The sequence below is a fragment of the Lepidochelys kempii genome, chromosome 3, assembly GCF_965140285.1.
Source record: "Lepidochelys kempii isolate rLepKem1 chromosome 3, rLepKem1.hap1, whole genome shotgun sequence".
NCBI lineage: Eukaryota > Metazoa > Chordata > Testudines > Cheloniidae > Lepidochelys > Lepidochelys kempii.
The window spans coordinates 78,803,264-78,821,963 of NC_136382.1; the positions used below are offsets into that span (position 1 = coordinate 78,803,264).

At 39.8% G+C, this 18,700-nt stretch overlaps 1 protein-coding gene across 5 annotated transcripts in view; it reads left to right on the forward strand.

Moving 5' to 3' along the window:
* Window positions 1-18,700, forward strand: part of GRIK2 (glutamate ionotropic receptor kainate type subunit 2) — a 612,718-nt gene that overhangs the window by 572,171 nt on the left and 21,847 nt on the right. The window lies entirely within an intron of this gene.

The following is an 18,700-nucleotide window of genomic DNA, read 5'->3' on the forward strand; positions in this document are numbered from 1 at the left end:
GTTTCAAAATTCAAGCCATTGGATTGTGTTAGACCTTTCTCTGCTAGACTGAAGAGCCCATTATTAAAAAATTGTTTCCCATGTGAGTACTTACAGGTTGTAATCAAGTCACCCCTTAATCTTCTCTTTGTTAAGCTAAATAGATAGAACTCTTTGAGTCTGTTACTATGAGGGAGGTTTTCTAATGCTTTAAGCGTTCTTGTGGCTCTTCTCTGAACCCTCTCCAAGTTATCAACATCCTTCTTGAATTGTGGTCACAGTATTCCATCAGCAGTCAGACCAGTGCCAATACCCCAAAACCCCAAAACGCCTTCTTGAGATTCTTGTTTATGCATCCAATGATCATATTAGGCCTTCTGACCACAACATCGCACTGAGAGCTCAGGTTCAGCTGATTATCCACAACGACCCTCAATTTTTTTTTTTTTGAAGTCATTGCTTCCCAGGGTAGAAGTTCCCATCCTGTAAGTTTGGCCTACATTCTTAGTTCCTAGATGTATATATTTACATTTAGTCACATTAAAATGCATATTGTTTGCTTGTGCCCAGTTTAGTTCTGTATTCATGACCTGTCCTCTTTATTATTTACCACTCCCCCAATTTTTTGAGTCATCTGCAAACTTTATCAGTGATAATTTTATGTTTTCCTTTCACGTCATTGATAACAATGCTAAATAGCATAAAGCCAAGAACAGATCCCTGTGGGTCTGCTCTAGAAACATGCCCGCTCACTGACAATTTTGAGAGCTGTCAGTTAGCCAGCATTTAATCCATTTATTGTGTGCCATGTTAATTTTATATCAGTCTTGCTCTTTAATCGAAGTGTCATGTGGAACAAAGTCAAATGCTTTACAGAAATCCAAGTATGTTACATCAACACTATTACCTTCATCAGTCAAACTTTTAATCTCATCCAACAAAAAGATATCATGTTAGTTTGACTATATCTATTTTCCATAAATCCATGTTGATAGTCATTAATTATATTAACCTCCTTTAATTCTTTTGTAATTGAGTTCCATATCTGTCCCTCCATTGTCTTGCCTGGGCTTGATGTCAGACTGACAAGCCTATAATTACTCATGTCATCCCATTTACCCTTTGACCCTTTTTAGATATTGGCATAACATTAGTTTTCTTCCAGTCTTCTGGAACTTCCCCAGTGCTCCAAGACTTATTGAAAATCAACATTAAAGGTCCAGCAAGTCCCTTGGCCAGCTCTTTAAAGCCTCTAAGATGCAAGTTATCTGGACTTGCTGATTTAAAAATGTCTATCTTTAGTAGCTTCTGAGCTCAGATGCAACTGCCTCCTGAGATATGCAACTGTCTGGTGACTCCCAAATTATTTGAAGAGTTATTACAAGAAGGGAAAAAAGTTAAATGCTAGCAACTATGGCCTCTCTGTGGACCTGACTCCTCACTGTAAAACTGGAGTAACAAATTGGCAAATCACATAGATATAGTAGGCATAACTTAATCGTAAACTTGATTTCAATGGAGCAACACTAGGATAAAACTGCAGTAACATGGAAGTGAATCAGGCCCTCTGTTTTGTATAAATACATAAAAGTGTGTATGCATATGTACATATACATGCATAACATAAAATTAGCAGTGGAATTCATAGTGTCATGACCTAAAAAATATAGTGCCCATGTCAAATGAAAAGAATATGAATAAAATACATAGTCTTCTAGCAGAGTTGCATTGGCCATAAGCTCCAGAAATCAACATACGCATAGAAGTTCAATAGGTTAGAATAAGACCCTCAGGCTTTCACATTCTGTTGGTTCAGGAATGGCATTTTTCACTGTGTTCCTTTTCACATTCAGTTCTAAAGGGATACTGCTACATTTGTTAACATTTCATTTCATTTTCTTCCCCTTACAGAAAAATGTATATTTCATTTGTTATTTTTCTTAACGGGAGGTTGCTCCTTTACTTGCCCAAGGCATATGCGGCTTCCACATAAATTTATTGGTCCAGACTAATGTATTGGCATTCAGGTCACTTGCACGTGTGCTATGCCCCTACCCCCCACTGGTTTGTTTATTTGTTTAGTTTTCTCTCCTGCTGCCCAATGAAATTCTAGTGAACATTTTTCACTTAAAGCCTTCTTTTTGATGAATCAGACCCATGTGGAGGGCTTTTTGTTTTTTGAATTTCAGTCAACTGTAGAGCACATAATTAAAATGTTGTTTAGAGTAAGCACATTTTGAAGACAGTGGTATTCCCATAATTTCATCAGACACAGGATCTAGAAAGTGGTATTTCACACTCCACTCCCTTAAATTAAAGCCTTCACTACAGAAAAAGGGTTTCAGGCAATAATTTATTATCTCGTATTTCATACCTCTGTTAGGAATATGACTTCATGATTTTTTTATATTTATCTTGTAAGCCATTAATAAATGCAATACAATACCATTCTTCTTTACCTCAGTAAGAGGTGCCTGGTTTCAAATAGTTTTTAAACAAATAGTGTAATGAACAAATGTATAACATTTAACTACCATGTTATATCCAGTAATATACTGTATAGCTCACCTAATTTAAAATTACTTATCCTTTTCCTCTTGGGGTTGACTTGAACAAGTCCTTCTGTTAAACTTTAAGTTTTACAATACTGTATTTCTTAAACTGATTTTTTACCATTTCTTTAATGCAGACATTTCACAAAAGCATCCTGGTATCATTATATGCTACTTTTATGAACTGTCTGTTCCCACTGGACAACTTTTAGCTAGAGTAACAGTTATTCATATAAATTACTTGAGAAGAGAAGACAATTGTATTTTTTTTTTGAAAAATTAACCAGGAAATTCCAAGTTATGGAACAAAGAACAAATAGAAAAAGGAAATAAAAAGAAGAAAATACCATTAAACATTAGGAAGTTAGAAAATGCCCCAATTAGATCACCTTAACCAACCTAACTCTGCCCATATACCCACCATGCTTGCATTGTTGTCATTGCATTCCAGCTTGCATTGTTGTCACACCCACCATATAAGAGAGAGAGGTTTTGAAATGGACTTTCTGCTATCGCAGTGATCTTAATTTCACGTTATTTGCATAGTGTGTCTGTAGACTGGGGAAACATTGGAGTATGTGGCTTGATTTTGCACCAGTGATATGTATAAGTATGATTTCCCCTATCATCTTGCATTCCTGAGGTTTAACCTATCTACATTGTGTCTGGCCTCAACAGGATTGTAGCCCCAAATATTGCAACACTTGAACAATTGAAAACCATGTACTTTTTGGGGTAAATATTCAGAGTGATTGTTCTGAATGTAGTTACTTTCCCATCAAGAGAGCTATTACTTTTTGTTGTTGTTAATAATTTGTTCTACAGTAATGTCTGGAAGGCTCAACTGAGATCAGGTCTCATTGCCCTAGGCACTCAACATAAACATAGTGCGAGGCAGTTCTTTCCCTGAAGAGTTCTAAGTGGACAAAGTGTGATAGAGAATTGGGACTGCATATGGTCTTAAAAATAAAGCAAGTTATTTATAGCAATTGTGACAGGGTCGGGCCAGATGACTATAGGAGTGTGATAGAAGGCAGATATATTAGCCCCAGGTTAAGTAGGTCCCTTTTCCCTGGGTAAGGTAACAGGGAAGGATCCAGAACAATCAGGAACTTTCTGGAAAGAATTAAGGCAGACAGGTTGATTAGAACTCCTGCAGCCAATCAAGAAGCTGCTAGAATCAATTAAGGCAGGCTAATCAGGACACCTGGGTTTAAAAAGGAGCTCACTTCACTTTGTGGTGCGCGTGTGAGGAGCTGGGAGCAAGATGCACTAGGAGTTGAAATTGAGAAGGTGTACTGCCGGAGGACTGAGGAGTACAAGCATTATCAGACAACAGGAGGAAGGTCCTATGGTGAGGATAAAGAAGGTGTTGGGAGGAGGCCATGGGGAAGTAGCCCAGGGAGTTGTAGCAGTCGCACAGCTGTTCTAGGAGGCACTCTAGACAGCTACATTCCACAGGGCCCTGGGCTGGAAACCGGAGTAGAGGGCAGGCCCGGGTTCCCCCGAAACCTTCCAACTCCTGATCAGACACAGGAGAAGTTGATCTGAACTGTGGGTTCATGAAAACAGCCAAACTGAGGGCTACCGTGAATCTCCAAGGCAAGCAAATCCGCCAATAAGCACAAGGCCTACCAAGGTAGAGGAGGAACTTTGTCACACAATATATAGTAAAGCCACACTTCATTTTAAATGCTACTATTCAGTTCAATCAGTGTGTTAATAAACATTACTACAATTAAGGTATTAGATTATAGGATTGTCTCGTGTGTTTTGGTGGTTCCGAGGACAGTGATGGAGGGTTAGAGATAAGGTTGTTTGGGTGCCCTTAATTTAGCATTTTTGTACATTCTGCTGTTTTAGTTTTATTTTGTTTTGTTTGTAAATAACTATGAGATTCCCTGAAAGGGTTTTTTGTGCTTCACTTCCATCACTGTTAAGATGGAAATAAGGCTGTAAACATACAACATTGTTTGCCTGGGAATTGTATTGAGGTTTAAAAACAATATTTAAAGTATTATTCCATGTTAGGAACACTAATGGCATTTTCATCGTCTCGATCAGCTGATGAGGTGCCTGCACCCCAGCTTTTGGCAGGTAGCTATACATGGGGGGAGAAGAGCTTTTTAAATAAAGAATCCGGTTAAATGGATTGGTTTGAGCATCTTTAATTTGCTTGATAGGCACTCCTCTCTTCCACTCTCCAGACCACTCCTACTCGCATACACGTGTGTGCATGCACAGACATGCACACAAACCAGTGTGGTTCCCTATTTGTTGCTCTCCCCTTTCTCTCCTCACTATGGCCATCAGGGTCAGAATAGTATTTATAAACTTGATACTTTAGGGCCAGATCATTCCAGGCCCTAGCACAACTGTGTAGGAGACTAAAGGTATGTCAACACTGGAGCTGGGAGTGAGCCTATAAATAGTGGTGTAGACATTGATGCATGGGCTAGCCACCCAAGCTTGGACCCAGGGTGTCAGGCAAGCTTGTATTTGGGTGGCTTGCCTGTGCTACCACCTGTGTAGCAATATTCACACTGCTATTTTTAGCATTCTAGCTTGAGAAGAACTAGGTCACATCTGTCTACCTGGGCTGGAGGCAGACTCCCAGCTGCAGCGTAGATATACCCCTAGGGAGAATAAGACTCCATGCCCCTTGCATGGTCACCTTGCATCTCAGCTCAGGTGCAGGGGCAAAACTGAGGTCTGCACACCTGGCAGCTTTCCCTCTGCCCCCTACAGGCTGATAGTTGAACTGGTGCAATGGGAAAATTCTCTTCAAAATAAAGAGTTGGTACAGATTGTTTCCCCTTTTGAGCAAGTGGGAAGGAAGAAAGGAAGTGCCCAAGCTCGGATCTATGGGAGCACAGTCTCAGTCTGGTCTTAGATGTCTTAACTAACACTCTCCAAAACTAGGCACCAATTCTCACTAAACCAAACAGATTTAAGAAGATGGCTCCTGTGAAGTACTTGCAGGGAGCCCTCACATAGCTGATTAGCCTAGTGGTACTAAACTGCATTAAAAACACAAGTAATGAGACATGAACTATTTTCTCACATAAGGAAATGGTGTAGTTGCCCCAGGGTGGCTGTTAGGTTGAGGGCAGGAAGGTAGGTTATGGAGAATGGGACTGAAACTGGTTTGTAAAACAGCCTCTCTTCTATATAGATGTGGTTCAGTATGAGAAACTTGGAGAATCCTTAGAGTAAAACACATGGAATTTCAAGGACAAGCCATTTCAAAGCTAAGAAGAACTAGTTAAAAAAATATTCAAGGTAGTTCACATTATTTCTGATCATTCCTCTCTTCTCTACTCCCTGTTCACTTTTCTCAAATTTACTGGAAAAATTCTACTCTGGCAGGTAGAAAAGAATAAGCCATTTCAACAAGCTTTTTGGTAATGTTATTTTAAAATTTGCTTGTATGTGTGGATGCTTCTTTGAACAAGATTTGCAGTGTAGTTTGTGAGTGGGGCATGTGTTTTGACTTCTAATGAGCTAACAGAATTGCGAGTAGTGTATGATATACAATCAATTAAAAATATTATGGACAAAAACCCTGAAGAAAAACAGTGTTTTCCATTAGAAAGTATTTAAAATGTGCTAGTACTGGAGGACTTCATGTTAATTTACCATGGGCGATTATCTGCAGAGAAACCTTTCTACTTAAAAATGTTTCTGTGGCACTGCTTCCCTCCTCCTAACTGCAACTATTAAAACCCTACCTTTATCCTTTGTATCTGTTTGTTATATATTACACTCAGAGAAATGGGGAAGGATCAGCTCTCATGGTGGCAGGAGAGTAGCAAGACACAAAACCCACAGTTGTCTTGTTAATTTCTGTTTTTTAGAGAAGTAAGGGACCTTGTCAAAATAAGGAATTTGGAAAGTGGCAGCCTCTCTTTTTGTTACATATTCCCAATTTCTAGCAAGGGAAACTCTTCTGTTTTCCTTTTATTTCCATTCCCTTTTCACAGTGTGCTTAGCCTTCTGAAAACATACACAGGAGCTCACACTATTCATTAGAAAACAGAGAGCTAACACAGATGTCAGCATAGTCATTCCCATGCTTCCAGCTTCATACCTATTCTTAGGGGAACATATGAGTGCATGATTTTAGATCTTTTAAAGTCCAGCAGAAAGAACTATGATTTTTCTATTTCTGAAAATAGATCTCTTTTTCTCAGTAGAATAGGGATACTAATGTTGTAAAATCTCAAATGTATTTTTGATTATTCCTTTAAAAAGAATCTAAAATAAAGAGAATAAACTAGCTGAATTGCAACTAGAATCCCACTTGTATAGTTTGAAAAATTCATAGTGTATGTTTCCAAAAGATAAAAACACACACAATTGCGTTTTAAATAGTCAAAATCTAGAGTTCCTCTTTATGAATTACTTTTGGGACTCTTCTATTTTAGCTCATTTTAAGTCCTAGATTATGTAAATTCCACAATTTAAGCATATTGCAATCTTTGAAAAAGAGAAGTATAAATTAATCAAGCAAGTGGATGCATCACTTTCTGGTTTGTTTATGTCAGTGATCAGTCTTTATAAGAGTAAATAGGTAGCAGTATACCAAAAAGTGAAGACTTTCCTTTTGTTTCCTGGTCCTTTATCTGTAATCCTTCATATTAGCTATACTGTAATATTCGTTACTTATACGTGCATAAAACTGCCAGGCTTCGGTTATTCAGTGTAACTAAAACAGATTAATAAATTTGTCTGTACCAGCTGAACATAATGCACAAAAATTGATTCATATTATTTATCCTTATGCAGGTCAAACCATGAATTAAAGCTCATTCCAGAATTTCAACAGCTTTCACAGGGATTTAAATGTTGAAGTCTGTGAAACTGTAGTTAAAACATTTGATGAGGAAAAAATCTTTATAGTATGAATGAGCAAAAGAAATATGTTTGTGAAAGGCTTGTCAGAGATTGGGCTTTCTACCTAGTAAAACCACACAAAAAATAAACTAGAAAAATCCTAGTTCCTATTGTTAGCAGACTGCCTAAGAAAAGCTAGGTTTCCATTGGGAATTCACTGAAGAGCAAGAATTGGAGCACAGTCATCATTAAAATTGCAAATGCTGACCTAATGGTACCTAGGACCATATGTGTATCACATTGTCATATAATATGTTATCACAGCCACTTTTATTTACAAGCAGTAAGTCTCAAAGATGAATGCTTTAAAGCTGCAGATCTATTTTTCTATCACTAAAAAGTTACTTTCTATATAAAAATATTAGTTGTGTTGCATAATAAGAAACTCGTAGTCCTGAAATAGTTAATAACATTTTTTGAATAATGATTGAGCTCATTAACACTGATTATTAATGATCCAGAGGACTTGCAATAGACTAACTATCATGCTCGTTATATCACCTGAACACCTTGCAAAAGAGTTCACTGCTAAAAATGGTTAGTGGTCTCCATTAAGAACGTGTGGTTGTTTCTTCATTAATGTATTTCTTTTTTCTTCTCCTGTTCTCTTCTGCTTTCTTACTAATTCTTCTTCCTCCCACTTATTTCTTGCCTTCACCTCTTTCTCCTTTTCCACCTTATTGATTCTTTGGTGCTGATTTTTGTTGGAGCTGTGCAAACACAAAGTCAAAGAAGCGAGTTTTACATTTTTACATTCTGAAAGCTCATCTTTCTGCTCTCCTCTGTTTATTAGTTCCAAAGTCTTAGCCCTATTGCCAAAAACTCCCATCTCTTCCTTTCATGAGATTCACCATTGAATTTGACAGTTTTCTGGGTCCTATGGAATGTCATGACCACAGAGAGAGGGGCACTCTCTAAGGTGTCTTGGACTAGTTCCATGGAAGTACATGATAACTAGGATTCAGACTTTGAATTTGTACTTGTATTCTATAGAGAGTCTATTCAGTGAGTGGAATACTGGGATGATGTGCTTTTGGTGGCTGGTGTTGCTGAGCAGATGGGCTGTTCCATTCTTGACTAACTGTGGCCTTTTATTTTCACAGTATATATGCTCATGAATAGATATAGTGAATTAATGCAGTCTAGCCTGGTGGTCAAGAAGCTCAGTCCTTGTATGGGTTTTTCCAATCCTTTGCTAGCCTGGTAAATCAAATTCAGGGTCTAGAAGCTGCATCCAGATCTTCCAGGAGGCAGGGCCCTTTATTAGGGAATTATATATATGATAAAATTGGGGAACTACTAAAAAGGATATTAAGCAGTGGAATTCTCTTATTCTTTTCTGCAATGTCATGTGGACTTGATAGGAATTCCAGTCACTCTGAAGCACTGTTATTACTTTTGTCTGTTTGCATATTTGTTACTTAAGTAGAGTCTAGCCAGATTTAAAATATCTGCTATTCAGTTATACCCAAATGCCACTTAATAAGTAACCTAGGATGAAATCCTGACCTTAGTGAAATCAGTTGCAAAATTCCCATTGACTTTCATTGAGGCCAGAATTTCACCTCTAATCTGTGTGGTTCCTGAAAAAAAAAAAAACAGAGGGCTGGTTTCTCAGGTCTGGCTTCCTTTTCTTGCTCTGGCCCTAATTTTTCTCATTCTCCCTGCTTTTTTTTTTCCTGAGGACCTTGGTTATTATCAGAGAAACTGTTGTATTTTCGATATCTTAAAAGGATACTAGGCATGGGTTACTAGTTAAGGTGGGAAATAGTCTAACCGATGGTACTCAATAGGTGGACTGTGGGCCAAATCCAGACCACCAGATGCTTTTGAATGGACCCCAACCCCCTCCCCCATTCTGTTTCTTTATCCAGTACCTCCTTTTAAGTTCTTTAGCAGGCCATATATCTGGTCACTGGCTGCCTTCCCTATGAGATACCTGCACTGAACATCCACCCAGCCTTACGAAATAAGTTGTGACATATGGCCTACCACCTTTTCTTCCCACCAGAAAAGGTCCTCCCTCACACCCACTGTGAGGAAGGTGAAAAAATCACATTCCACTGAAGCCAATTCTGGTGGTGCGGGAAAAATTCCTTCCTTCCTTTAAAAGGGGGGACTAGTGTAATGCCCACAGCAGGTCCTAACCCAGCCTGCCATTCGCCTCCACTAGGGGAGGGAGGGTGGGTGCTGGCTTCCTCTCTGCATGGAACAAAGAGACTTGCCCCACCCAGGTTTCAACCTTTATGCACATTCCTGGGGCGGGGGGAGGGGAGTCATTGCTGCAAAGCTGACCACTGAGCACCGTTTTTAGAGCAGTTTCTGACCTTCCTCTCCCTCCCCCGCCCAGCACAAAGCAGAGCTGCCCTTCCTGGGTAAGCCCAGACAAACTCTGCCCCACCTTAGTTGTCTTGCAGTCATTAGAGTAAAAAGAAAAGGAGTACTTGTGGCACCTTATAGACTAACAAATTTATTAGAACATAAGCTTTCGTGAGCTACAGCTCACTTCATCGGATGCATACAGTGATGTTCCTTCCCCCCTGCACACCGGAGAGGGGACTCACGCTGGCTCTGATGTAGTGAGGAAAGCAGTGAGCTCCCTGCCTGCCCCCACTGGGACAACTGGTGGCAGTGGTGGGATTCGAACCCATGCCCCCGAAGAGACTGGAGACACATGTATTCATCCGATGAAGTGAGCTGTAGCTCATGAAAGCTTATGCTCTAATAAATTTGTTCGTCTCTAAGGTGCCACAAGTACTCCTTTTCTTTTTACGGATACAGACTACCATGGCTGTTACTCTGAATCCAGTCATTAGAGTGGAGCTGAACTTTTAAAGCAGTAGCCTGTAACAGGCAGTTGTGAAAATGAAAATAAATTGACAAACACAATGATGAAGTTATATCACTCGGGTGTCTGTAATAATAAAAATGCATGGTAACTACAGTGCTCCTATTGTCCTCATATTAAAAAAAAAAAGGACTCAGTTTGAGGAAGTCACAGAACGACATAACCTGTAAAGCCATCCAGCATCAGGTCTTACTTAATTTCCCTACAGCTAAACAACCAGCCTGCATATTCTTTTCACCCTCTCTCCAAAGACGGAGACAGCAGGTAACGTTATATGATATTTTGGGATGGTTGAATTAGTTATAAATTTAATACAACCTAAGATATCCCTTCCCAGTCCTCCAAGAATACAAACACTGGTGTGATGTAGGATGTTTTCATCAATGGCAGTTGCAGGATTTAGCCTAGAGATTAAACTAATTTTTATCCCAGGTATGTTGCATGCACACCCAAATAGTTCCCAGTACTTTAAAAGCAAGAAAGAAATCTCTCTGCTATATTTTCTTTCTTGTTTTATAAATCAGTTGTATCTATGGAACTGCTATGAAGGTGGAGAGAAGGGTGGGTGAGGATAAAAACTGAAAAAAGAGTAAAGGTTGTCAGAAAATAGAAGAATTTGCATGAGCTCCCAGAATACACAAGTTAAAAGAGTTTTCTGTTTCCTACTAGTTCTGTCTTTTCCAGGCTTTATATCAATAATGGCTTATAAATGTAAGAGAGGCATTGTAAATGTGCCCTTTGGGCTTCCCTCCTTGATCTTGTTTCAAATCCCCTTGCTACCTTAATTAAATGTGAGATAGTTTAAATTGTTGTAAACATCTATTGGGTATTTTGTTTTATAATAATTATGATTTATAGAATATTTAATGATTATGTATGTCTAATATTAAAAATATGGTAATGCAGAAAAGTCTGCAAACTTAACACTACATTAAGAGTTACAATCACACGGAATCAGGGAACTCCGAAGGGTTAAGGGTTTATCAGGAATGTTATGGGTCACACATTGGATAGCCTAACTATTTTATCATGGTGCATCTTTTGACAGAAATAATAATACATAAAGCTACACACTGACCAGATCAGTATGTGCAAAACAGCCAAATTAAAATTGCAGGTGGCAGTTTCATTTTCCCCTTGACTCCATGTGACTTTAACTGTGAGTCTGCAGCCTTATTATTATGTATTATTTATTCCTGATAGTGTCCACAGCATGCTAAGCTTTCCAAACAAAGAAGGAAGCATGATCCCTGCCTTGAGGAGCTCAAAGTCTAAAGGCAGATAAGTAAGCAGACAGACAGCATGTAGAGGGAAGAGGAGCAACAGGTATACATTGTATTAATAAATGTATTTACATGATTATTATATTCCTCCTCTTAAGACCTCAATGGTGCATTGTTATTGACATGGCTAAAAGGCTTTATTGGCTGCAAATTTATTAATATAGCAACTGCTATCAACTGATGCTGAAGGGCAGCTAGTCCTTGTAAACTTTCTCCTGGAGAGAATCCCTGGTTATATGCCCCTCACCACAGACAAGGCAGTGATCTTGGACACCTTGTTATTTATTAGTTTCTCTGTGGTGCTCATTGCTGTAGTATCTGAGCATCTCACAAATATTCATTAATTTATCCTCACAACTCTGCTGTGAGGTGGGCAAACATTAATAAATCCCCATTTTACTGGTGGAAAAACTCAGGAGGAGAGAGATTAAGTGACTTGTCCAAGATACAAGGAAAGTCTGTAGCAAAAGCTCATTATAGAAGCCAACTCCTGAATCTTAATCTAGTGCTATAACCACAAGGTCCATCATACATCCTCTAATCCTAATCCTTAAATAGCACCCAATGAATTGCTTATGCTTACTGATATGAAAGCAGCCAATTCTCTTGCATTCTTGGATCCTAACCATGTTTAAGCCTCCATCAGAATAAGGATGTGAAAAACTTGGAAAACATCCAGCGTAGGGCAACAAAAATGATTAGGGGACTGGAACACATGATTTATGAGGAGAGGCTGAGGGAACTGGGATTGTTTAGTCTGCGGAAGAGAAGAATGAGGGGGGATTTGATAGCTGCTTTCAACTACCTGAAAGGGGGTTCCAAAGAGGATGGATCTAAACTGTTCTCAGTGGTAGCAGATGATAGAATGAGGAATAATTGTCTCAAGTTGCAGTGGGGGAGGTTTAGGTTGGATATTAGGAAAAACTTTTTCACTAGGAGGGTGGTGAAGCACTGGAATGGGTTACCTAGGGAGGTGGTGGAATCTCCTTCCTTAGAAGTTTTTAAGGTCAGGGCTGATAAAGCTCTGGCTGGGATGATTTAGTTGGGGATTGGTCCTGCTTTGAGCAGGGGGTTGGACTAGATGACCTCCTGAGGTCCATTCCAACCCTGATATTCTATGATTCAGCATCAGCAGGAGTGAGCCACTCTAACTCCTAACTACACCAACATTAGGAATCCATGAACTTCACTCACCTATGGTCTAAATTTTGACCATTTACCTTATAGCAATGACTGTCTACCACAGGACTAAAAGTTATATTGCATTTATATATAGGAAGGGAATCCTTAAACCCCCATTGCTCAGGCCAAGAGGGTAGAATGTGGAGTGGTGTCATAAAGGGGAGGAGCACCAATTAAGGTCTGCTTTAAAAAAAATCTTAGAAAATGTCCACTTGGCTTGTTCAAAAGTGTTTTTTCTCTTTTTTTCTCTAGCCAATCAAAGATAATAGTCCTCAATGGGACTATATCACATCCAGGACAAGTTTCAAATTTCCAACATTTGTGCAAGGATCATTAATACTGAATGTGTTGTTGGAACTTCGCATATATATAGTACTTCCATTGAATGATTAGAATATAATCAAGCTACTGGATTAGAACTTGCTTAATGAAGGATTTGGTGGAGTGCTGCCATTCATTTTATTTATTTAGTGCCAAATGTATGTATGTAGAGCCAAATGTAGGGTATGAAAATGCACTCCAACTCCTTCTTAAGGATATCTTGAATTAATGTATCTTAGAATGGCGTAAATAGTGAGCAGGTTTCACTGAATTATCATCTGCTTGCCACCATCTCCAAGACCAGCCAGCTTAGCAGGATTTCAGCACGTAGGTCTCATCTCAACACATAAAGATTATGTGTGCATAAGTCTTACTTAAGCGCATACTTATTCACCTAAATATTTATGCACTGAGACTTCAGGGTAGAAAACTAATCCCCATAAAACTTTTTGAGTGTAGCACTAAAATCTCACTACAGTGTGTAAAATCTTGAGTGTATACAGGTTTATGAAACTACATTTTTATGCACTCATGTTGCAGCAAGTAAAAATTTTTGTGCATAAGCCTTTTTATAATGCAATTTCACTGATCTGGCTGGTTATTGAGAAGCCATTAGCCTGTCTTGTGATCTAAAGTGCTATCACGTCTTGAAGTCTATTTCCAAGGGATTTGATCTTAGACTTCATTGTCTACTGGGTCAGCATCTCACAGTCATCGTAACAAATGAGGGAAAGTTATATGACCTAGGAACCCGTAGTAACTTACAGTGTATTTAATGAAACCTACCACAGGTCATCAGGACTTGAACCAGGAGCTTTAGCACCCAAACACAGACTCTGCATTTGAAATAAGAGTACCTCCATAAATTGGCAGCTGCAGTAGGTTACTATCCATTCTGTGGGATAGCCACTAGAGGGGGAAACAACACACACTTTACAAGCATGTTTACATATACCACCTCACCCATATCTTAGAATGGAGGTGTATGGTTGGACTGGCAGGGAAAAGACAACCCCAGGATCCTGAGAAAAGGGAGAAGAGAGGGTCAGATTTTGATGCTCTGGGGCCTTCTCCCACCTTCCCTGCCTAGAACATGCAGGGATCAGAGCAGGAGTAGAGGAGAATGTCTCTGCTTCTCTCTGCTGACATTAGGCTGTGGTGGAGGGAAGCAAAAACTGGTTGTCTGTTGAACCCACACTTCCTGTATGTGAAATCCTCAGAGCATGCAGCAGACATAGTGGTACTGTTGCGGCTGCCCTGCCTTACCTGCCCTATAATGGAGAGAGAACGAGTTTGAAATGTGTTCCCAAGATGTTGTGGATTTGACCAATCTCTAGTTTTGAGAATGCAGAAGAAATGTTTCCCCAAGACTGACAAGGTGTCTGGTGGGTTTTTTCATCATGGTGGCTCACTTTGGGATTCATAAGGATAAAGGACAGGATTTTAAAGTTGTAATTTTACAAGTGAAGTTTGTAATTTTGTTGCAGCTTGTGGTCAGTGCAGGTGAGAGGCTCTAGGGGGCCAACTCCAGCTGTAAACACAAGACCTTGTAGATACCTGTTAACCCCAATTAGCCTGGAAGAAGGAGGGGGCACCTGCATCCTCCCCTCTGCACTTTCCTGTGCCAGCTGACTCGGGCTTGCAAGGCTTGGACTGCGGGGCTGTTTAATTGCAATGTACGCATTTGGGCTCAGGCTGCAGCCCAAGCTCTGGGACCCTCCAACCTTGCAGGGTCCTAGAGCCCAGTTCCAGCCTGAGCCCAGACATGTACACAGCAATGAAACAACCCCACATCCCAAGCCCCAAGACCCGCGTCAGCTGGCACAACCCAGCCAAGGGTGTTTAGTTGCTGTGTAGACATGCCCTAAGTCTTCTCAGACTGAGATACCTTTTATGTGTGCCCTCGCTCCCTCTCACAGGGAGCAGGGGAGAGGATTCAGCAATGGTCTGAATTCTAGGTGGCAGGCTGAAGAGGGCATGCAATGAATACTGATTATTTGGCCTGGAGGCAGTTTAACACCGTACTGAACCAAAATAAATACCTGATTATCAGGAGAGTAGGGGGAGAATTTAGCCCACCCTCAAAAGTTAAACGTTAATACAGTTGTGGCTTTCTGCTTAAAAATCTACCCCTATGCCTGTGTTCATTGGAACTTTGTTTCTTCTCCCATTCTTCCATGATAGGATATTTTTATAGAAGGCTCTACCCTCACATTTCATATAGACATACTCTTTTATTCTGCACAGCTATGTATGCCTATCCTAAGATGTTTTTTCCCCACTATTTCTCTTTCCATTGATGGTTGGTGTTTGCAGTTCACACTCCTTTTTCACTACAGAATGAAAGATGCACTTTCTGTCATGCCTGGGAATCTGGAAGAATTTGACTCTTAGTTTTCACTCTCTTCTTCTTCTTCTTATTAATAACATCAGCCACACTATCAGAGGCTCGTTCACCTGCACATCCACCAATGTGATCTATGCCATCATGTGCCAGCAATGCCCCTCTGCCATGTACATTGGTCAAACTGGACAGTCTCTACGTAAAAGAATAAATGGACACAAATCAGATGTCAAGAATTATAACATTCATAAACCAGTCGGAGAACACTTCAATCTCTCTGGTCACGCAATCACAGACATGAAGGTCGCTATCTTAAAACAAAAAAACTTCAAATCCAGACTCCAGCGAGAAACTGCTGAATTGGAATTCATTTGCAAATTGGATACTATTAATTTAGGCTTAAATAGAGACTGGGAGTGGCTAAGTCATTATGCAAGGTAGCCTGTTTCCTCTTGTTTTTTCCTACCCCCCCCCCCAGATGTTCTGGTTTAACTTGGATTTAAACCTGGAGAATGGTCAGTTTAGATGAGCTATTACCAGCAGGAGAGTGAGTTTGTGTGTGTATGGGGGTGGGGGGGATGTGAGAAAACCTTGATCTATGCAGGAAATAGCCCGACTTGATTATGTAAAGAGTTGTCACTTTGGATGGGCTAGCACCAACAGGAGAGTAAATTTGTGGGGGGGGGTGGAGGGTGAGAAAACCTGGATTTGTGCTGGAAATGGCCCACCTGTTGATCACTTTAGATAAGCTATTACCAGCAGGACAGTGGGGTGGGAGGAGGTATTGTTTCATGATTTCTGTGTGTATATAAAGTCTGCTGCAGTTTCCACGGTAAACATCTGATGAAGTGAGCTGTAGCTCACGAAAGCTCATGCTCAAATAAATTGGTTAGTCTCTAAGGTGCCACAAGTACTCCTTTTCTTATTCTTTATATTACTGTTGCATTTTTAGGCACAGTCCTAGAGCTTCAAAGTTTCAGAAAATGCATGGGATTTCACACCCTTCAAGATGAATTCTGTTGAATAATGTTAATGATTTAAAAAGCATGCTTGCTTCCTACAGTACAGATGGAAGTTCAAAACTCCTGGGACTTGATTTCATTCTCTATTTCTTTTGAGGGCCACGAAAATTACACCCATAGTGCCAGAATTCCACATGCAGGGATTAACTCATTAGAATGTTTAGAGTGTTTACAGAGTGTAATCGCTGGCTGCATTTTCCATATCTTCTACCAGGTCAGTCCTGACCTCTTTCTAAGCTACTTGTCCATCTCCAGAGCCCACCGTATCTGGGATTGTGATATTTTCTGCCATTGCAATTCCTTCTGGGTGGACTTTTTGCTGCTGGGTCTTGCAATCCAGCTTCTCCCAACAGAAACCTGAAATATTTTAAATGACAAATAGTGAATAATAAATATTCTTGTGTGTGCACAAATGCCCCTTTTCACACATGGATGCCAGCACTTGTTATTGCACAACACACAGGTGCACACTAAAATTTACACCTCTCTGGTGTGGACTGATGCACAGTGTAGACAAGCCCTAGAGTTTATTAATCAACCAAAAAAGACACCATAAAAACTGCAACCAATAGTTACTATAATTATGAGGGGCACTCTAGAGAGAGAGAGCTCATGAAGAGAGAGTCCTCTTTGTGGGCTCATATACATACCGACACCACCTGTCACATGATGAGTTCTAACTTTTGATTTAAAAATCTTTTTCTTTTACTTAGGTTCACATTGGTATCCAATTTAAGTTAAAGCCTTTTATTTGGACATCCAGAAAAAAATTAATAATAAAACAGGTGGCTCTGTTATATCCCTAAACATGATAGGAAGTCTCAACACAGAGGGCACTTATGACTGATGTCCGTGATTTATTCCCTGCATTTCCAAAAATAAAAGCCTTCTCTGTTCACATTATTTATTAAATAATTTAATTTGTGAAGTGCTCATTGGAAAGTCTCTGGGCACTGTACAAAGAATAAAAACAACCTCTCATAAAAAGGTAAAGAAGCTTACCTACAGCAAAATATATTCTCTTCCCCACCCTCCTAAAAAAAAATTGTTCCCATTTGGTCACAGCCTGGAGAAGAAAAAGCAACTTTATGCTGGGCTCTGAAGGACAACAAACTCAGAATGTGTCAGGCCAATAGGGGAAGCAGATTTGATACCTGAAGACCAAATATAAGAGAATATTCTGCCCCACATGCTAGAGTAAGATCCTCAGCCCCACCCTGTCCTCTTTGTGCCAGGTAAAAGGGCTGGATACTCTTGCCAACACTATTGCAGGGAGTGGGGTGGAAATGGGAGGAGGAAGGGTGTTCCAGAGTTGGGGTTGCAGGGCACAAAGCTGCAGAGATTCTAGGCAGTACTGTAGTCCACAGAATAACCATGGGAGGGTGCTGTAACTTAGGCCCCCAGGGCTACAGCCACTGGAGCATCCTACTTTGGGAGGGTACAAGGATGGCATGCAGCCAACTTAGCTCCCTCTTTCCCCTGGGGTGTGAGTTCAAATCTAGGGACTATAAACAAAAGCGAACTATAGGGAGCTTAACTTTGAAATGGATACAATGCACCAGAATCATATAAAGGAATATAAGCTGCACATTGATAAGGGTACAACATACATAGCACAAAGGAATATTGACTATGTATACATACAGCAGTGGGACTTTTCATCCTACTATCTACCCTACAAATAGAGAGGGCTGCTGTCAAGTCATTAAGATATGCCTCTGCCCATCATGTCCTTAAGTCTGTAGTTTTCCATTAACTTTTAGTTAATAAAGTGAATAAAGAAACATTTTTGAAGGTATTCGAATGTCCCTATCATGTAGTTGATCTGACAATCTGACAATGAGCATGATTCTTTTGACACAAAGTAGCAATCAACATTTCTGAGACCTCAAAGTTCTGCACATCTGTAATGGACTCACTCTGTGGGGATATTGTTGTATTTATAGTATTTGTTTATTTGTGATAGGGTTGAGACTCTTGTAACATCTTTTGTAATTATAGCTATTTGCCACATCTGTTTTCATGCAGGGACAAAAAACTTTCTTAAAGTATAGTTAAGGTTGTAAATGTGTATTAGTAACTTAAGGGAAACAAACAAACACAAACAAACAACTTTCCCAAACTCTTAGACTTAAATTGTCAAAACTCCATTGATTTACATAGAGCTACTGTTTACACCAACTGACGATCAATGCTTAAGTTTCCAGAAATCATTAAGAGTTGGAAATAGGAGATGTCGGAGTAAAATAAAAATTGAAAAATACGGAAATGGA